The 22,838-nt window shown below is 41.1% G+C and overlaps 1 long non-coding RNA gene across 1 annotated transcript in view; it reads left to right on the top strand.

Annotated features, from left to right (window-relative positions):
• LOC142158787 (uncharacterized) overlaps positions 1-22,838 on the top strand; it is a 129,317-nt gene that overhangs the window by 5,777 nt on the left and 100,702 nt on the right. The window contains exon 2 of the long non-coding RNA XR_012692865.1: positions 4,117-4,348. This is a non-coding gene — a long non-coding RNA (uncharacterized LOC142158787). The remainder of the gene's footprint in view (positions 1-4,116; positions 4,349-22,838) is intronic.

Here is a 22,838-nt window from a genome sequence, read left to right as displayed (position 1 = left end):
CCTTCTCGTCTGCTCCCATTCTGCGACAACCTGATGTGACACTCCCCTTCTTCCTAGAAGTAGATGCCTCTAATGTGGGCTTAGGAGCTATTCTCTCCCAACGCTCGGAGCAACAAAAATTACATCCTTGTGCCTTCTACTCTCGGGGTCTTCTGCCCGCAGAGAAAAACTATACTATCGGGGACAAGGAGTTGCTGGCCATCAAAGCTGCATTAGAGGAATGGAGATACTTGTTGGAAGGAGCTCGCCATCCGGTGACGATCTTCACGGATCATAAGAACTTGTCATATTTGCAATCTGCTCAATGCCTGAACCCTCGTCAGGCAAGATGGTCTCTTTTCTTTTCCCGTTTTGAATTAATTATAACCTTCAAACCAGCTGCTAAGAACAAGAAAGCTGACGCTCTATCTCGAGCTTTTGTGACGTCCTCTGATGTAGAAGAGGTTCCCAACCATGCTATTCTAGACCCCAAATGTATTTCTCTGGCTGCTTCATCCACCAAAATGCTACCATTTGGGAAGACCCTCGTGCCTCCTACTCTGAGGAGGAAAATCCTTTCGTGGTTCCATGCCTCTCGTTTTTCTGGACACGCCGGTGAACATAAGACCTTTGAGATTCTCTCTCGTAGTTACTGGTGGCCTTCAATGAGGAGAGACGTCAAAGAGTTTATTGCTTCCTGTGATTTATGTTCTCAGTTCAAATCCTCCCGCAGAACTCCAGCAGGGTTGCTGCGACCACTACCCATTCCGTCCAAGCCTTGGACCCATATTAGTATGGATTTCGTTACTGATTTGCCACCAAGTAAGAATCACAATACTATTTGGGTAGTGGTAGACAGATTTTCGAAGATGGCTCATTTCGTCCCTCTGTCCGGTTTACCTTCCTCGTCGACTCTGGCTGAACATTTCATTAGAGAAATCTTCCGCATCCATGGATGTCCGTCTGAGATTGTGTCAGATAGAGGAGTACAATTCGTTTCCAGATTCTGGCGGGCCCTTTGTAAAACCTTGGGCATACGATTAGCACTCTCATCGTCTTACCATCCGCAATCTAACGGACAAACGGAACGAGTCAATCAAGATCTTGAGACTTTTATTAGGATGTTCTCTTCAGCCAACCAAGACAACTGGGTAGAATTGCTCCCTTGGGCTGAATTCGCCCATAACAACATGTACCATGAGTCATCATCCAAAACTCCATTCTTTGTGGTTTACGGTCACCATCCGTCTTTTCCGGAATTTCCTGCCCTCCCACCCACCCAAGTTCCTGCTGTGGAGACTGCTTGTCAGACCTTCAAAAATATCTGGTCTCAGGTCAAAACCTGTTTAAAGAAGACATCTAACAAATATAAGTCTTTCGCAGATAAGAAGAGGCGGGCTATTCCACCACTAAAAATTGGAGATCGGGTTTGGTTATCTACCAAAAATATTCGTTTGAAGGTTCCATCTATGAAATTCGCCCCTCGTTTTATTGGTCCATATAGGATCATTCAAGTTATCAATCCAGTATGTGTTAAACTTCTTCTTCCTAAGAATCTTCGGATTTCCAATGCCTTCCATGTGTCCTTACTCAAACCTCTTATTATCAATCGTTTCTCGACTCCTCCCTCAGCACCGCAGCCAGTTCAAGTTCATCAGGAGGAGGATTTCGAGATTACTGAGGTATTGGATGCAAAAATTTCGCGAGGAGTCCTCCGTTTCCTCGTTCATTGGAAGGGCTTTGGTCCTGAAGAGCGTTCATGGATCAAAGCTGAAGATCTTAATGCTCCTGCCCTTCTGAAGAAGTTTTATTCCAAAAATCCGGACAAGCCCGGTTCCAGGCGTTCTGTGCCCACCTTTAAAAGGGGGGGTACTGTCACTCACCGGACTGTGAGTGCTTCTTCCCGGACTATTAGGAACCGTGGACGTCCTCTATCCTGAGGGACTGCGCATGCGCAGCCCTTTCCAAACCTTCAGTGTATGTTCCTTTAACTTAATTGGCAGATCAGGCAACCTCCCTATATTAAGCACCTGTGGTCAACACCACGTTGCCTGATCTTGGAGTCTCATTCCCCATGAGTCTCTGAAGGTGTTCCTGTGTTTCCTTGTTTATTCAGCCCTGCTGATTCCTGTGGTTTCCAAACCACTTCTACCTCTGTGGTTTCCAAACCACTTCTGCTACTGTGGTTCCCATACCACTTCTACCATCTACTGTATCATCGTGACTGTGAGCTGATTCCTATCCGCTGCCTCCGTGCACTACAGTCTTCTAATCACTTCAACTCTACCATGTATCCTTGGGACTGTTAGCTGATGCCTATCCGCTGCCTCCGTGCATTACAGGCTTCAACCCCATCCACTCACCTGTTCATGATTGTGACTGCCAGCTGATTCCTATCCGCTGCCTCCGTGCACTACAGGCTTCAACCTGCAACTCGTCTGTGTTTCATCATCGTGACTGTTTGGTTGATTCCTATCCGCTGCCTCCGTGCACTACAGTCTTCAACCTGCAACTCGTCTGTGTTTCATCATCGTGACTGCTAGCTGATTCCTATCCGCTGCCTCCGTGCACTACAGTCTTCAACCTGCAACCCGTTTGTGTTTCATCGTGACTGTTTAGCTGATTCCTATCCGCTGCCTCTGTGCGCTTCAGTCTTCAGTCCTTGTCTACTCTACCGTGTTTCCTTGAGTCTGCTGCCACTATTGCTACCCGCTACTCTCCGTGATCATCTGTTCCAGTTCAACTCTGCTCCGGTGTCCCATCGTTACTGCACCTGCTGGTTGCTATTGGTTACCTCCGTGTTCCCGCAGAGACCCGCTGCTGTTACTTCTCAGCGCTACTCATCCATCTACTGCTGATCCGCTCTCCATGCCTTCCTGTGTTCCCTGCTGGTCTACCTACCTGTGCGCTGCACCTGCTAGACCCCTGCTTCACCCATCCAGGGACTTGTATCCTGCTGGCCTCCTGCCCTTCAGGTATCTCTGCACTCCTGTCTGACTGCCTTCTCCTGAACCACGGTATGCATACTTCCCATTGACTGTGCTGTGTATTGCATACCTTGCTGGACTGTGTTGGTTCTCCTCTGGAGTGTACTATCCGCTGAGTCTATTGCCATCATTGACTGTGTTGGTTCTCCTCTGGAGTGTACTATCTGCTGCCTCTACTGCCATCATTGACTGTGTTATCTCATGCCGGATTACTTCAAGAGACTTTCTTTATTGGCAGTGTTGTTCAGTCATTTATACATTTATATTGTGCATATTACTGTGGATCAAAGTCAAGGTGCCCGTGTATATATTGTGTTGCAGTCTCTCCCCGTGCACCTCCTCACATATATATTCAGTAGTACAACTTGCTAGTAGCAGACCACTGACTCCTGTTTACAGTTTCACCTGTTCCAGTATCCTCTCACATAGCAGTGGTACAACTTGCTAACGCAGACCACTGACTCCCCGGATACCTCCACTTGGATTCCATTCCTTCACTCAGACAGCGGTACAACTTGCTATCCGCAGACCGCTGACTCTCATCACCTCCTCGTTTCTGTTGGACATTCCTCCTCACTATAGCAGTGGTACAACTTGCTACCGCAGACCACTGACTACCTTCACGTGTCCTTTGTCCATACCGTTCCTCGTGTATTACTACCTCCATATTGCCAGTGCTGCTAGTCATAGACTTTCCTGAGCATCTCATCATCTGCTATTTCCTGTTCCGTGATCACCCTGCTACCAGAGTACCATATTACCACCTATACTGCTCTGGTAAGCCTATCACCTGGTGATCCCTGGGTAAAGACTCCTAGTGCCCGTGACACATACACAACAAGTGAGTTCATTATAAGCTTGTAGTGTGGGGGGAGCTGTGCCCATGACCTTGGATATGGCAGACAGGAGATAAACCTCCAACCCCCCTTCAGATAAGAATAAGAATGGCACATCTGGCCTGAGAAGGGGGAGAAAGTTAAACACCTGAAGAATACGTGAGATAGTTAATCCGCAGCACATCCCATAGACTATTGTATGCTTATGACGTAGGAATCATACATTCAAAAGGCTATAAAATCTTGTATCTTTGTATCAATAAACAGAGACTATTTTATGCATACACAACTTGGTCTGTGTCTATTCTTTCCAGCTGATTGAAGCGCTTCCAGATATACTTGACACCACAAGGCAAACTTGGAACAGAATTTTATATCTCACAACTTGGAGGTTGCCACAGAGATTTGCTGTCAAGAAGGCTACAAAACAAGCAGATGTTTCCCCAGACATTTAACCCCAACATCCACAGTCAGTAGATTTCTACTCTTTGGTCTTCCTATTCTGGGTTACTTCATGTCTGTCTGAGACCCCCGACACACCAATTTGTGAGTCTCAAGTATCATCTGATTAATATAATACAGTACTAACCCAATTTGTTTGCTGTAATTGTATTGTTAATTACATTTTTGAGACATGAGTGAATTTTGAGTGCATGTGTTTGTACCTATTGTATGATGCATAAAGGATAAAAGTCAAATAAGGTGCTGATCAAAGACCAGAGACCAGAGGGTTGTCTTTGTCTGAACAATAACTTGTTGATAGTTAGTTTACAGATATTTAAGTACTAACGAAGCAGATGGACATAGAATCCATATTTTTTGTAATAGTGATTGCTTTGGTTATTTTTGGTATAATATACATATTTTGAAAAGCATGTAATGGAATAGAGGGAATTAGAGAGTTACTGTTTTGAACATTGGGTGAACATTTTAGACACCATCCCCAGAGATATATCAAAAAAGGGAGATTCTGTAATCTGCCCAGTATAGAAGAATTTCAAAGACCTTCATCACAGATACTGTCAAAGAATCTATTTTGCACGGACACCCACTACAAGGAGTCCACAGAATGGGACATCCACTACAAGGACAATGATGAATCAACTATTCAAAAACTGATCCAAATGATATAGTGACTAAAATAATGAATCAGGTACTACCTAAAGTGTGGGTAGGTAGGTTGTGTACTATAAATATATGTTTTATGCTGCTCAGCTGAAAGAGTAGAATGTGCCCTCCCCCTTATTCTGTGTAAAAAATTTCAGTGTGTTGAGACAACAAGGGAAGCTTTGAGCAGCGGGGAAGCTGCAAATTTCTCTCCCCCTATTCGTACAATGTGAAAGAAATCTTGGAGAAGGACAATGTATCTGACAATATATGTAAAATTGATAAAAAGGTGCTTTGAGTATGCTTAATTCAAGAGTAACTAAAATGTGTCCAGAGTGGTGAGTGGAAACAACATATTGAAGCTGACTTGTGTTAAGTCTAATGCAGGGACATGTAGTTCCACAGCTGCAGGCTGGAAGATAACAGTTAATTTTTCTTCCTCTATAAGTGACTTTGTGTTCTTCATCTTACTGTGTGTGAGGGAGATCCGTGATAAGTTCACGCTGTTTGTTCTCTGTCTCAATGCTCTGTAAGGGGGAGGTGTAATTTGGTTGAAATCACACTGTTTGTCCGTTTTACAAGATACATGTTTCAAGGTTGAAAAAGTTGTACATTTGTAAATGTAATGCCTGCATTGCTTAATTATAAGCTTTTGAAGAGATGCAAAACAAGTTTTGAAATCTTTGGTCCGTCACTGCACGAATCGGTGGACGGACAAAACTGTAAATAATGTACAGATAGTGTCAGGAGAAAACAATGACCTTCACCTGGATGGGGTCCAACAAGCCATTTCTGTATTTGATAAAAATAAGTTTGTCTGTGAATTTGAGAAAAATAGCTTTCACTTTAAGTTAAAAGAGAAAGGTAAGAGTGAGCTTTTACATGCAGATATTACAAGCGGTTTTAATCTGTGTAAAAATGGCACTGATGAATGCTTTCAGAAATCAGGAGAGTTTGTTATGCACATAAAAAGTGTTACTAGATAAAATGCAGTCTGTGAGTGAGACTTGTTTAAGTGAATATATTTGTACTTTTGATAAGGAAATCGATGGGAGATTCTCTTGAGAAAATGCTGAGTGATTTGCAGACACAATGCGAGTGTCACTCACCGGACTGTGAGTGCTACTTCTCGTGTGTTTAGGAACCGTGGTCGTCCATCATCCTGAGGGTCTGCGCATGTGCAGCCCTTTCAAACCTTCAGTTCATGTTCCTTTTAGTTAATTGGCTGATCAGGCAACACTCCCTATTTAAAGCACCTGAGGTCAATACCTCGTTGCCTGATCTTGGAGTCTCATTCCCCATGAGCCTCTGAAGGTGTTCCTGTGTTTCCTCGTGTGTTCAGCTCCTGCTGATTCCTGTTGTTCGTTTGTGGTTTCCAGACCACTTCATCTCCCCTGTGTTTCATCGTGACTGCTCCAGCTGATTCTTATCCGCTGCCTCTGTGCTACTTCAGTTTGCAGTCCACTTCAACTCTCCTGTGTTTCATCGTGACTGCACCAGCTGATTCCTATCCGCTGCCTCCGTGTATCTACAGTATCCTGCTCACTTCAACTCTCCCATGTTTCATCGTGACTGCACCAGCTGATTCCTATCCGCTGTGTTATGTGCGTATCGTCGCTAACCAATAATGATTGTCGAACCTCGATTTGTGTTTCCAAAGCACAAAGATTTATTCGCAATAAGTGGAAAAATATGATCAAGCGAAGTAATAGTAAATACAGCCGTTACTTATCGCAGGCGCTCTGGATCCAGTGCAGTCATTCAATCCTGAAGTCTGGGGACAAGAAGTCTGCACTCTGGATCACAAGCTGCTGCTTATATACACAATCAAATACAATAATACAATGAAGATGGTATAGCTTGCATCTATTGGTCCGGGTCTCAGGAATGTCCAAGGGGTCGTCAATCATTGGCTGGTTCATCCTAAGGAATCCAAAGGAGGGGGTCATCTCTGCAGGGGGTATGCTCTGCTCTTCCCGCACGGATTCCTTAGTCTTAAGTAGTTTATAATTCCCTATCATTCATAACTTGCGTATGCACTCTGCGATTCCCTCGCAGAGTGAACCAAACAGTAGGATATGTAACAAGGTTCATTATGATACCACTCATGATGTTATTCCTTTAACCCGTTCCGTGTATTTCACTAATATGCATGTAACTCTGATATAACATATAAATACTACTATATTTCGACATAACTGACTATGTGTTGCAATTACCATTAATGTGTACTATTTTATAAGTATGCGTGTTTGTGCGAATGTATGGTAAAAGACCGATTACTGTTGCTGCCACGTGTAGTGGATGCGTACGCCCTTTCACGCCGTAGCGTGCCCTTGTACGTCATAGCATACCGTACGCATCTTTTCAGACAAAGACAACCAAGTTTGCTAGACTTTAATTTAAATGACTTTATCCAATTTGCTGACTTCGACAGCTGCCTCCGTGTATCTACAGTATCCTGCTCACTTCAACTCTCCCGTGTTTCATCGTGACTGCACCAGCTGATTCCTATCCGCTGCCTCCGTGTATCTACAGTATCCTGCTCACCTCAACTCTCCCGTGTTTCATCGTGACTGCTCCAGCTGATTCCTATCCGCTGCCTCCGTGTATCTGCAGTTCCCTGCTCATCGCAACCCTCCAGTACTCCTCGCGTCTGCAGCCAGCTGATCCGCTCTCCGTGCTTCTACAGTGTCTCCGCTTGTGTCAACTCGCCTGTCTGCATTGGATCAACGCCCCGCTGCTTTCATCTCGTCTAGATCATCTCTACTCTTCAGTGTTCTTCAGGTGTCCAGTTCTATATACTACTGCTTCCTGAGTATTTGTTTCTATCCCTGCTGGTCCACCTACCTGTGCGCTGCACCTACTAGATTACCGCTTCTACCCTCCGGGGACTTCGTATCCTGCCGGCCTTCCGCCGTCCAGGTATCTCTGCACTTCTGTCTGACAGCCTGCTCTCCTGAACTACGGTATGCATACTTCTCATTGACTGTGCTGGTGTATTGCATATCTTGCTGGACTGAGTTTTCTCCTCTGGAGTTTACTATTGCCATCATTTGACTGTGTTACCTTTTGCCTGGATAGTTCTTGTGACTTTGTATTATTGTGCAGTGCTGTTCAGTCATTACTATATTGTGCATGTCATCGTGGGATCAAGTTCAGTGTGCCCGTCTATACTCTGCATTGCATTTCTCTCCCCGTGCTCCTCCTCACATATATATTCAGCGGTACAACTTGCTAGAGGCAGACCACTGTTCCCTGTTTCCTGAGTCACCTGTTTCCAGTATCCTTTCACATAGCAGTGGTACAACTTGCTAACGCAGACCACTGACTTCCCGGATACCTCCACCTGGATTCCATTCCTTCACCTAGACAGCGGTACAACTTGCTAAACGCAGACCGCTGACTCTCATCACCTCCTCGTTACTTCTGGACATTCCTCCTCACTATAGCAGTGGTACAACTTGCTATCCGCAGACCACTGACTACCCTCACGTTTCCCTTGTCCATTCAGTTCCTCGTGTACTATTATTACATATTACCAGTGCTGCTAGTCATAGACTTTCCACGAGCATTCTCTACCATCTGCTGTCTCCTGTTCCGTGATCACCCCGCTACCAGAGTACCATATTACCACCTATACTGCTCTGGTAAGTCCATCATCTGGTGATCCCTGGGTAAAGACTCCTAGTGCCTGTGACAGCGAGGTGTCTAACGAGAGTACTCTGATTTATGAGAGGAGCAGTGTTGCTTTCAAAATGGCGGAATTCCTGGAACCTTTTAAGAGCTGGGCCATGAAATGATTAAAAAAAACCAGGTAGACACATCAGAGTCATTCAAGGGGGCTGTACTAGGTGATGATGAGAAAGGAGTGACTTTGAACACTCGTTCAGGTCACGTCACTTTGACATTCCCTGTTTGTGATATTGGGGACTGCCCCTTTGTGGAAATCATGTTTTCATAACATGAAACGCATTGAAACACAGATAAACAAGTGTCTTATTAGCAGTTGTTCGCTGCACAAAAATGTTCACTGGTCAGCTGATAATGTTGTACTGAAACTGACATGTATGATACATGCAGCAACACACAATGATTGGGAAATGTGAATTAATGACAGCTACTGTAATCCCTAATGAATAAATGGTAATCACTATGCAAAAGTTTTTTTTTTCTTCCCAGAAGATCTCCAGCTACAGAGAAAAATCCTTTAGGCAATCCAAATTGAATTTTTCCAACTCCCAATAAATAGAAGTTTGCAGCCACAACAAACATAAGCAGACACTAATGAAGCATTTAAATAATGTAGACTCTGCTGAGTAATTACTGTGTTTTGGAAAGAATTATTAGACTTTATGGGCTATTCGCATAGCAAATGCATGAACTAGGTGTTTTTTCTGTATGTCGTCGAAGGTATGTTTTTGAAAAGAAAAGGAGAAATGGAATAACATAGTTGAATATGAAATGGTGTTTTGGTTTGTTTTTGTTTTTAAACCAAATTTCATATTAGATGGTTTTGAAAGAAAGTAATGCAATGTAATGTCAAATTGTGGTAGATAACAAAAGATTTTTATTTTTTATCCTCATAATAGTCAATCAGTGTTGTAAACAAATTCTCTGCTTTTATTTACTGTACTGTAATCATCATATACTGTAAATACTTCTTTGTATCTTGGGTATGGTAATGCATTGTTGGGAATTCAATATTCAATATTTATACATAAATAAAAAAGACTTAAGACTTTATGAGCTATTATTCGTGCTCCTGCATTAGCACTTCTTGATGATAGCAAGCCATTTACAGTCTCCTCTGAGCAGAACCACATGTTTAACCAATTTTAAGCTGAAGTAACTTCAGCGTAAGCACTGGCTTTGCCAGATTATGACAAGCCTTTCACATTATTTTGTCATGAAGTCAGTGCACACGCACAAGGGGTACTGACACAGAAACATGGTCGCAAAAAGAGGCCCCTTGCATTCTACTCACAATTAGACCCACCTGTGTAAAAGCAGTAGCTGCAGCTGCTGTAGTGCTTGAAAAGCGTATAGATATTGTGCTAGGACACCCAGTTACCTTAATGGTACCACATGCAGTAACAGAAATTTTAAACCAAGCAGAAACAAAACATTTGTCACTGGCCAGACTTACTAAATATGAGGTAGCACTACTAACTCCCAGTAATTTTACACTTACAGGGTGCACAATGTTGAATCCTGCTACATTATTTTTGAATGTTTCAAAAGATGTGAGGACACATCAGGGTTTCCCTAGGGATCTGGGGAAATCCCAGTTTGAACAAGAAGAAAAATAGACACACAAAATGTTTATGAACATGATTGTGTAGAACTAATGAGACAAGAATCTATGGTTTTATCTGACATTAAAGATAAACCAATACCAGAAGAAGACATCACCGTTTTTGTAGATGGTTTTCCTGATACAGGATGTGCTGTAGCCACATATGCAGAAATTGTAATTCAACAGACTCTACTGAGTCACATGTAAGCACATGAAGCTGAGCTAAAGGCCCTGATAATTGCATGCATATATGCAGAAGAACAGAAAGAATAAATATTTACATTGATTCAAGGTATGGAATTGCGCATGACTATGGCCCCATCTAGAAAAGTAGGGACTTTATGGGTTCACAGAACAGAGTCGATTTTACACCGCACCAAGCTTAATAACCCCTTATAGGCCAGTTATATTAATATTGATTAATCATATAGGGGAGGTGCTCCAATACTAATGAGTCAACTAATCATATTGAAAAAAGAGAGAAAGAAAGAAAGAAATAGTATTTTGTGGGCACTCTTTTATATAAATGGTTGTAATATATTGTTATTATAAAAACAAATAAACTTTATTGTTGATTTTATTAAAAATTGTCACAGCGAAATATTAAAATTGATTAATGTGATGTTTAAACCTGTAGGAATTCAGTTAAAAGGTAGAATACTACCAAGCTGGCTTGCTGCTCTATTTTCATTAATAATCAATATAGGCTGATAGTTAGTACACGTTTGCCGTAACAATGAACTTTATCCCAAAAACAACATTTCTACTGCATTTCAGCCCTGCCACAAAAGGATCAGCTGACATCAGCTCAGTGATTCTCTCGTTAACACAGGTGAGAGTGTTGACGAGGACAAGGCTGGAGATCACTCTGGCATGCTGACTGAGTTAGAATAACAGACTGGAAGCTTTAAAAGGAGGGTGAAATTATTGTTCTTCCTCTGTTAACCATGGTTACTTGCAAGGTGCAGTCATCATTGCTTTGCACAAAAAGGGCTTCACAGGCAAGGATATTGCTGCTAGTACGATTGCACCTAAATCAACCATTTATCGGATCATCAAGAACTTTAGGAGAGGTTCAATAGTTGCGAAGAAGGCTTCAGGGAGCCCAAGAACATCCAGCAAGTGCCAGGACCGTCTCCTAAAGTTGATTCAGCTGTTGGATCGGGGCACCACCAGTGCAGAGCTTGCTCAGGAATAGCAGCAGGCAGGTGTGAGTGCACCTGCACGCACAGTGAGGCGAAGACTTTCGGAGGATGGCCTTGTGTCAGGAAGGCCAGCAAAGAAGCCACTTCTCTCCAGAAAAAACATCAGGGACAGACTGATATTCTGCAAAAGGTTCAGGGATTGAACTAGTGTAAAGTCATTTTCACTAATGAATTCCCTCTCAGATTGTTTGGGGCTTCTGGAAAAATGCATGTCCGGAGAAGGAAAGGTGAGTGCTACCATCAGTCCTGTGTCATGCCAACAGTAAAGCATCCTCAGACCATTCATGTGTGGGGTTGCTTCTCAGCCAAGATAGTGGGCTCACTCACAATTTTGCCTAAGAACACAGCCATAAATAAAGAGTGTTACCAAAACATCCTCCAAGAGCAACTTCTCCCAACCATCCAAGAACAGTTTTGGTGACAAACAATATCTTTTCCAGCATGATGGAGCTCCTTGCTATAAGACAAAACTGATAACTAAGTTTCTTAACCTGAAAATCACTTTTTCAATAACTCATATTTCAATAACATGTCTTATTACAATTTCCTTGTTAAAATATGTTTAGTTCAACACAATCATTTAGTCCTTTTGGTTATAATGAGTCTAAAGGAAAAATCCAAAACACTTCTCTTTTACAGAGAATTGCAAATCTATCTTGTCCTCTGTAGGTTCTATAAATTCAATAGCTGTGATTTTCAAGGAATCCAAAGAACTATATTGCTTACAAATAAAAATGCCTTACAAGACTGTGTCAGCCCTTGTTTGTTATAATGTTTTTTGTATGTTCTAGAAATCACTTATTTAATACACAAGTTGTTCGGCCCACATATTGTGCTTCACATTCACAGTCAAAATAAATGATAAAACTTGTTTGGTAATTCAAAAAACTCTGAATTTCATATGATCCTTTTGTTCTGGTTGAACAGAAATGAACCCTTCTATTATACACAAAACTGCACGTGATACAACCATTTTTATTACATCTATAAAAACCATTAGGTTTTGCAGGGAGCCAATTGAGTTTTTCTATGGAGTCTTTATTTTCCTATTTTCCTCTCTCCCTTTCCTTTTAAAGAGACTAGGCTCTATTTTATTTTTTATCATTACTCCTCTTCTAAATACCACTTTAGGGTTATTACGGACTGAGGCCATAAGAATTTTGTCATATTCCAAATTTTTCTTACTAATGTATTTAATTTGTTTGGAATATGAGTTATACTGGCTAACAAACATAACATCTTATTTTGAATCCTCTGATTCCTTCACTGGATAGCCTTAGGTCACAAGCTTGTTCACAAAAGTTTTTTCAGAAGTACAGGTTCTTCGTAATCTTAACAGTTGACCTTTTGGGATATTCTTTCTCCACCCTTCTAAATGACAGCATTTATAATGTAAAAAAAAAATGATTACTGGTGAAGATTAATGATCTATATTTTTTCTTGCCAATAACAGTCATCGATAGCAACTGTGGCTTTGATATTGAGTGTTAATACTTCCCCCTATGTGCATTGAAAGGGGTGAAGTTTTGGAGCAATACAAACAAGTGTCCTGGTTCTCATTTTTTCTATTGTTGGTAATAGTGTTTTCTTTTAGGTATATGTTATATATGTTTTTAATGTTTATTAAAATGTTTTAATTTAAATCATTGATGAGTATTATTATATGGTGGCAGAGTCTAAATGGGTTGAATGCGCTTCTAATTTTTATGTAGTTTGTCATACTATGATGTTGTATGAGCTAGCCCCCAACACCTTGCGCATTACTCCTCTGTGGAATAACCCTTCCTTCCCCCCCAGACACTCACCCAACTGAATTCCCTTTCTAGATACAGCGTGACATAAAATTTCTTAAGGACATAGCCCCCTTTCAACTATTTCCAGCATTTGCCAGCCTACAAACACTATACCGTATTCCCTCGTGCTGTTTTTTTCCAATATCTACAACTCCAACATTTTTATGACATCATGAGACGTTCAGTGACAGATATCCACCAGACTTCCACTTTAGTGTCCCTTTGCTCCCTTTACTCATCCTCCAAAGGCCTCATTTCCACCTTCTATCACCTTATCTTGCAACACAAATGCCTCCCTAAAGAACCACATGAACTCAAATTGGAGGAGGACATGGGTGAAACGCTCACTATGGAGGGCTGGGACATAATTTATCTAAATATAGCTAAAACCTCGATCTGTGGGAAAATTAGCGAAACCGCTTGGAAAGTATATTATCGATGGTACTTGGTCCCCCATAGATTACCCACCATTTATCCGGGCGCCTCCCTGTTGTGGTGTTGCTTGTGTGGTCAGGTGGGTACCCTGTCCCACATTTGGTGGCACTGTCCAAAATTAACCCCATTCTGGGACTCTATTTATCACCTTATTTCTAATATTACTCAAGTCTCTCTCCCTGTTTCTCTGTTCTACTCCTTACTGCCTTGTGCCTTGCCTGATATCCCTAAACATACTCAAAAACTTGTTACACACATACTCAGTGCTGTGAAATGTCAGCTTGCACTATTTTGGCAAGATCCAGAACCCCCTCCTCTACCTTCCATTATCAATCGCATCTGGCAAGTCTATCACATGGAGTATATATTACGAGCATCTTGCGTCATTCATTCCAGGGGCTCCAGACCCATGTAAATGGGTCTGGAGCCCTTGGACCGAATACCATGGCTCTCCATTACCCTCGGTGCCTTCAATTTTCTAAATCCTTTACTTAATCAATATTCTGCAAATAACACTCAACCATACCATTACATTGTATTATGGTTAGTGACTCTTCTCCCCTCATTCCTTCTCTTTTCCTCCTTTTTTCTCCCTAACTTACTTTGCTTTAATTTGCAATAAGCACAATTAATCAAGCATAATGTGGCATGTCTCTCTTGCATATAGATATACATTTTATATGTCCTGTTTTTACAAGTGATACCTCTTATATATGAGCTTGATTTAACCTTTCATCTTATACCCTGTTATACTCTGTATGCTTTTATAAAATTCAACAAAAAATGTTTATTAAAAAAAACAAACAAAGAAAGGAATGACCAACCACCCAAACCTGAAGGGGTTTTGAGGGGCAATCTGTAAACCAGATAACAACCCTAAGTCAATATACATGTCATCTCACATATTACATAGCACTACCAGCTGCATCACAAAATATACTAACATCATGAATGCAAGTGAGGCGCATCCTGTCAGCAAACACCTGTTTAGGCCATGGTGGGAGGGCAGGGGAAGGGGGAGGGGGGGACTGAGTCAAGCATGAAAAATGTGATCATTCTATTTGTTTTTTCATTAGAAGAAAAATTGAAGTAATGCCTTCATGCCCTCCCATCAAAAGGGGATGAGCGGGCGCATTCTGGGTTGCTAACTGGTAATGGAGAAATCTCAATTTGGTGGGTCTAATATATTTCTTCTAGGTGGAGGATTTTCAGTCTCCCAGTCTTTTAATGCTCTCTACGGAGGACCCTTCTACTGTCACGGAGGTGGTCGCAACAATTCTGAAAGAATGTGAAGCGGGCTCAGCATTGTTCAAACCTAGCTTTGCCACGCTTCTTAAATATAAATTGAAACTTGATATTTGGTGAGGGGCATTCCATCAAGCTGAAGTAACCACACTATGCCCCCAGAGAGCCTAACCTGCAAGTAAGTTCTGGCCAGAGCCACTGGGCGAACAGCCTGATCGATGTGTACCTGCAGCATGACCCAACAACCCCGGCTAAATGGATCCATTGTGGATTTGTGGAGCTTGCACAACAGGTATGCTCTCGTAAAACACCATTTTTTGCCATTAAACCAGAATCATGTGAAAGCCTAGAAGCTGCCACCAACTTCCCAATCCTGAAAGTCCCAAAATACACCATGGCAAAAGCAGTACGAAAGTGTAGGGCCTCAAAATCAGTTGCCATCACCTCCAGTGCAGCAACCATTAATTTGAGCAACATGGCAAGATCAATGAGTCGTCTGTAGTCAGAGGCAACAGGGTGGGTCCTGGCTCTCCTTTGTAGCTCTTTCTTAACTAAAATTCTTTTGGTAAAGTCGCCCAACCATGCAGTTGAGCTATGAATGATATGCATGCCAAAGTAGATGTCATAAACACCTTGGAAACCCCCAGACTATACAATGATGTTGGTCCAAATGCTGGTGAACTGATTCGGTGGAAAACTGGGTCTAGTCACGCCATGCCGCTCTGTAAACCCTCAATGTGGAAGGCCCCAAGGATTACTCTGAAAGCCCTTCTATGCTGGTTCAACCATCTGCAAACATAAGAAGGACAAGGGGTACCATCAACATCAGCATTTGGAGCAAGCTCCCTAAATGTACTACAATGAAAATGGGACAGCGTGTCAGCTAATGAATTTTCTATGCCCGGAACATGTCTGGCCCTAAAACTGATTCTTGAGGCATCAAAGCAAAGAAAAAACGGCAAAGAATTTCAACAGGAATTACAAAAAGCAATAAATCCCACAAGTTCAGGGTATAGCTGAATTGGATTAAAATTTATCTTCAGCCATGGGAAAGGAGACACAGCAAGTAAGGATTGGCATACCACTTACAGCTCAAAACTGGATGGGGTCAACCTGGCAAAACTGCATGTGGAGAACAAAAGGCACACACATTATCATCCCGCTCACCACTGAACAACATCATCAACCATCATCCACAGTTCATCAGCCATCATGTTGCCTTCAACAACTGAATTTACCTCCCTCTGGCTCCTCCTTCTACTTCACTGAATCTGCTTTAGTGCGGTGTAAATTATACAGTGCTCACTGCATCTATCGCGTCCCAACTTGATGGCTCAGCTTCACTGGACTGCTCATTTAAAGCATTTTTCATAGTGTTAAAATGAGATGTCCACTTGTTTCTAAAGAGATTGTGGGAGAGACAGATTGTTTCTTCCCTTGTTGCATTTTTGTTAGTTCTATCACACAATCTCTTTCAACATGTCTGTGAGAGGTACTAGTTATGGGAGAAGAAGAGTTGGTATAACTGAATATGGAGCACACAATACATCCAGGGGCAGTGTTTGAGTAGCTCTGGTAGTTGCTGGAGTAAAACATTTGTTTTTTTCTGCAAATAACAGCAGCAGTACTTCTAAACTTTACCAGATTTATTCAGGAATTTCTCAGTGTGGACTTGGATAACTATGAATCTGAACCAGTGTTGATTCTATATGCTCACCTCTATTTGTAAACTATATAAATTCAGGATTTTATATACAATATTCAATATGTGAACTAGCCACTCAAATACATGGACTGTTACTGGCAATAAATATTTTTTTTTACTCAAACTCTTATGACTAGATTTACTAAGCTGCGGGTTTGAAAAAGTGGGGATGTTGCCTATAGCAACCAATCAGATTCTAGCTGTCATTTTGTAGAAGGTACTAAATAAATGAAAGCTAGAATCTGATTGGTTGCTATAGGCAACATCCCCACTTTTTCAAACCCGCTGCTTAGTAAATCTAGCCCTTAATCTTTATAATGGACCAAACCAACGGATTTGTACAATTCAACGTAAAAACATATTTTTTTTCTGATTATTTTAATGGGATGGAAGCCCCTGACCACATAGCTGTATTTCTCTCAATTGTTGGGATAATTGGGCAAAGAGAACATCCCAGGGTAGACTGTAAACTAACAGAGTAATGCTCCCGTCTAATCTTAGATGACCCTCTTAGGCAGATTACTGCCAAGAACACCAACCAGTCACTGTAAATACTGTTATTTAGGCAAATGTTTCCTTCCCATCTAACATTTACTATGTTAGACAATAACAATGTGTTTCCGAAGCATTTTTAACACTAAACTCAAATAAACCTATATGTCATGAAGATTCTCTTTCCTTGATTGTATAAAATAAGAATGCAATAATTGTGTTTTATGATAGTGAATATCTGGCCACAATACTGTATTACTGACCCATATTTTCTTGTATTTGCACCTAAAGGCTCAGAAATGAGCAGACACAACATTATTTAATGTATTTATAATACTTTTGATTGTTAATCCCATTTTGTATATTATTGGCTTGCAGAACAGATGTGTTTACATCTCTTGGTTCTTGGATGCAGTTGTTCCTTAGCCAAAACACAATACTATAATTGTAATCATTAACCTTAGGTCATCAGATCAAGAACATCTTATGTCAGCACAAACACTGAGTAATGTTATTTTCATTTATATAACATATGGCAGGCTACCATATACTTCTACAGTAAAGCATGTTTTATAAAGCTGATTCATCATGCAGTAGAGTACCGTATATACTCGTGTATAAGCCGAGTTTTTCAGCATACTTTTGTATGCTGAAAAAGGGCACTCGGCTTATACACGGGTGAACTTACCTGGTGACCGGTCCCTCGGCTGTCAACCTCTGCATATGCGTTCCAACAACAGGAAGTTCGGCATTTGGAACGCAAACTTGCGTTCCAAATGCCGAACTTCCTGTTGTTGGAACGCATATGCGTTCCACTGCCGGGTAAGTGAAAAATCTCTCTCGCTCTCGCTCTCGCTCTCGCTCTCTCTCTCTCTCCTTTTTGTTTTGTTTTTTTTAATTTACAGTGCAATTACATAATGAACAAACAATACAGCCACCATGTTCATACATTTATATCCCTACCCCTTATATACCCCTTTATTTAGGTTAGGTTGTACCCAATGATTTTATAATCATTTATGAATGTTCCTTGTCATCTAGCTAAAAATGATTTCATAGATTGAACCTATCATTTTTATTTAGGTTTTTAAATTAGCGCTCTTTTCCACCCTAGGCTTATACTCGAGTCAATAAGTTTTCCCAGTTTTATGTAGTAAAATTAGGTGCCTCGGCTTATATTCAGGTCGACTTATACTCGAGTATATACGGTAACTTGTCATTTGCCATCTTATCAAACCAAAGATATTTCATTTAAAACTATGATGGTGCCATTATATAATTAAAGTATCTATCAGTAATACACAATGATCAGATCTGAATTACAAATAAATACACATTAACCCTTTCAGGACAAGCTGTGTTTTATTTCTCTATTACAAGGCAAATTTTTATGATTAAGCGACCAAGAATCACAACTGATGGCAACCTTTAGTATCAGTAATGATCTCACCAAGAGACAAGAAAAATGGCAAGGGAATATAGACGCTGATTTTTTCTTGGATACCACAAATGGGACCAGTTTCAGAAATCCTATGAAAAGCTCAAACAGGTGGTAGACCAATTTGAGAAGATGGTAATTGATAAAAAACGTAGCAAGTTTGCAAGAGATAAGAATGATTATAAGAGCAATAAGGTATTTAAATGGGACATACATAAGACCAAAAGGTCTATGTCAGGTTATAGTACTTGTGAAATTGAATCCTCAGAAAGTGAAGCCACAGTGTCACGAGCTGCGGCGGTACGCCACATCCTGGTGTGAACTAGCAGCCGGGCGTGTGCTTTAGTTTCTGTGCTCTATTATTATCCTTGTGGCATAGATGTTAGAGGGTGTAGGGACATCCTCCAACACCAGGGGGAGCTCTCATATGATTTAAACTGGTTCACTTATATTTTTATACATGCTTCCTGGTTATGTTATTACCTATGTTAGGTCTAGCTAGTAATTAATTTGCTGCCGCCTGAGACTGATTGTCAGCCCTATCCTCCTCTGTCCTGATTGGCTCTTAGTACTATTTAAGGCAGTGAGATCTGAGCCTCACTGCCGGTTATAGTGTCCTGTTTTCAGTTCTGCTGCCTGCTGCCTTGTTCCTGTGCTGGTGTTTCTACCTCTGATTGATTACCCGTGTATGACCCTTGCCTGTTCCTGGACTCTGAACCTGTGCTTCTGACCCTGATCTATTGCCTGAACTCTTACGCTGCTGTTTTGCCTGTGCCCTTTGACCTCGGCTTGTTTACTGGTTTCGCTGTCTGCTGCCGGCCCTCGACCCTTGCTTGGATTCACTCTGCTGTTTGCTCGTACACACTATCGCTGGGTTCTCCCCAGTCAGTGCACATCTCACGACCCTCTGTTTGTCTGCGGCCAAGTCTGTCCCCACCACTAGGGGCTCCAGTGAACACCAGACTTTCAGAGCAGACTCCGGGTTTTGTCGCACTGGGTGGAGGGGTTCCTAACACACAGAGGCTTCCCTGAGATCTAGGGGCTAACATCTTACAAGAAAGAATTTTTTAGGACAATCTTTGAGACACAGGGAAGGAGGAGGGGGCACAAACACAAACAGATATGAAGAGGGGGTAAGGGATTCAGGTGTAAGAAAAAGGAAGTCCATAGAAGAACAAGAACTCCTGTCACAACAACTCGTCCGAATGACCAACAGGAGGGACCGCTATTAGAGGAGATTATGAGAATTATCAACCTGTCTGACAAGTCCCTAAATATCGATCAGATCTCTCTTTTAAGCAAGGGCTTATCTTTCTCCCCTACCCAGCACTTTGATAGGTTTGACTGGGATAGAGACTTGATGTTATTCTCAAGAAAGCTTTTGTTATAGAAATATTTTATTAACAAAGAGAACAGGCTACGACAACTAGGATGTACCTTCACTCTGATATACCACACTTTGACTCTGTAGAGTAATTGCAGGCTTTTCAGATTCTGGAAGAATTAGATGCGTCACAGAATTTGGGTGACAAGGCAACAGAGTCTGTTGATAAATTACCAGTCTTTAAAAGCAAGAGATCTACCTTCTTGCCAGATGTGTATATTTGCCCTCAGGTGAAAGCATATAGAGACCTAGTATCGAGGGACTTGGACCAGTTATATCATCAAATTAGAGGCCAATGGAACAAGATAGGGAACCTTACTCCTAAAGGACAGGAGGCACTAAGGGAAATTGAAAGTTGGGAGGATGTTATAATTAAGCAATCTGACAAGGGGGGGAATGTGATTTTGTGGCCTCATGTAAAATATGTTAATGAGATCTATCGGCAGCTCAATAATAAGGATTGTTACCAGTGACTCATCTTTAACCCTACAGCTAATTATCAAGCCCAGTATAACAGGCTGATTGAACAGGCCTTCTCTATCGGGGTGATATCACAATCGGATTTCAGTTTTTGCAGAAAGACAATCCAAAGATAGAAACATTTTATGTCCTGCCTAAAGTTCACAAAGATGAAAATAATCCACCAGGGATACCCATAGTCTCAGGCATAGGGAGTCTCACTGAAAATGTGAGTAGATATGTAGATAAACATCTACGCCAATATGTGACTAGCTTAGACTCCTATGTCAGGGACACCTCTGATGTGCTAGCGAAATTGAATAATATTGTTGTTAGTGAAACAACTAAGCTAGCCTCTTATGATGTAGAGTCTTTGTACTCCGATATAGAACACAAACAGGGGCTCTATGCAGTGAGATATTTTTGGAGATGGGACAAAATGATAATTTCAGTAAATTTATTGTATCTTTACTGAATTTTGTGCTATCTAAAAAATATTTTGTGTTTGAAGAGAAGTTCGTCCTGCAGATTAGAGGAACAGCAATGGGTAGCTCCTGTGTGCCTACCTATGCGAATTTGGTTCTGGGATTTTGGGAGAGGGAAGTAGTCTTCACGGAGGCAAATACAAGATTCATAAGCCACATATATATGTGGCTTTGTTACATAGACAATATATTTATTCTATGGGATGATGAGGACACCCTCTTCCAAGAGTTTACCAACGTTCTCAACACTAATGAGCTACTGTAAATCTCAGGTTAACATCTGAAATCCATGAATGTAAGATTGATTTCTTGGATTTCACAATATCCAAAACAGTGGAATGCTGACTCATTGCAGACATTTATCGGAAGAAAACGGCAACTAACAGCCTGCTACATGCAACCAGTTCACATTTCCCAGCGGTGATCCGAGGGAACCCAAAGGGAGAACTGTTAAGAACAAGACGAAATTGTTTGCAAGATCATATTTATGAACTGAGGGCTGAGGAGCTTGAAACCAATTTAAAACACAGAGGATATAGTACTAAAACAATACAACATGTGGAAAGGTCTGTAAGAAAGAAACAGAAGGAGACTCTTATTTACCCTTCTCTGAAGTTTAAAAAAAGCTGTCTCCAAAGTCCATATGATTGGGACCTTTTTTGCGTCGAGTGGAAACAGATCAGTGATATTTTCCAAAGACACTGGCATGTCCCTAAATCCGATAATGATCTACAGGGAGTGTTAGAAGACAGAATTGCCATGACTTGGCACAGATCTAGAAATCTAAGAGATCATATGGTGCGTAGTACTTTATTGCTTGAGAGATGCGTCTCTAAAAATCTACTGGTTTCCTTAAATGTGGCACCTGTCGAGCGTGTCAATATATGACCCAAACTAAGGAATACAAAGATTGCTATTCCAGAGTGTGTAAAATTAAGTGACTGTAACTCCTTAAATGTCATTTACTGTCTTATCTGCCCCTGTGGTCTACATTATGTTGGCATGACCAGCAGGCCACAAAAGAATTCTGAAGCATGTGGGCAATATTAGGAGGGCCCAATGAGATAGAGACAATCTCAAACAGCTAACAACGGTGGCCAGGCACTTCTTAAAATGTCATGGGGGTAATCCTAATGGACTCCGGGCATTTGCAATGAAACAAATCAAGATTGGTCTAAGAGGGGGTGATCTGAATCAGGAGCTTTTGAAGAGGGATTCAAAAAGAATCTTCCTCATGGATAGCTTAGCCCCATGGGGCCTAAATGATTATAATAATTTCATGGGTTTTTTTTATAAGGAGGGGATATCTATACATCTCTATTCTCCTGCTGTAATGTGATGCCCTCAACTTTGGGAGGCTGGTGCCTCATAATTGGGGTTTTAACAATACAGAAACCGGTTGTACAGGATATTGTCTCTCTTTAGGTCCTGATTATAGTGAAACCGCTACACTGATCTAACTTCTTAAGGTTTCTTAATTGATTTATGAATATCTCCTCATACACCTAATTTAATTTTCACCCATGATTAACACTCAGGAGTGGGTAGGCTTTTACTCCTACACAGATTGCTTATATCTGACTGTACATTTTTAGAATATACTCAACATAAAGTTTATTTATACATTGTTGTTGGTTACACTTTTTCACTTTTGATTAATTATATTTTTTCACTGTCACTGAATACTGTTCAATGGGAGCAGTGGCTTATGTTTAATCTTGGGGACCTTGGTCTCTATATACATAAGGATTTTTAACTTGGATCTCAGATTGGACTATGAAAAGCCATATACAGTTTAGGAAAATATGACTGCACTGAGGAGTGTTACATAATAATATTATTGGTTGTATTCTTATCTTTATTAACCAATAATTTCTGCTCTCGGTTATTGGAAATGCATATAATTATTGAGACTGTTACCTGTATAGTGTAATAGATGCATTTCCTTTTTTACTCCTGAACATTGAATATATATTTAATTAACTACAG

This window comes from Mixophyes fleayi, chromosome 5 (genome assembly GCF_038048845.1).
Source record: "Mixophyes fleayi isolate aMixFle1 chromosome 5, aMixFle1.hap1, whole genome shotgun sequence".
NCBI lineage: Eukaryota > Metazoa > Chordata > Amphibia > Anura > Limnodynastidae > Mixophyes > Mixophyes fleayi.
The sequence above is the reverse complement of the archived record's forward strand: the minus strand, read 5'-3'. Positions and strand labels throughout refer to the sequence as shown.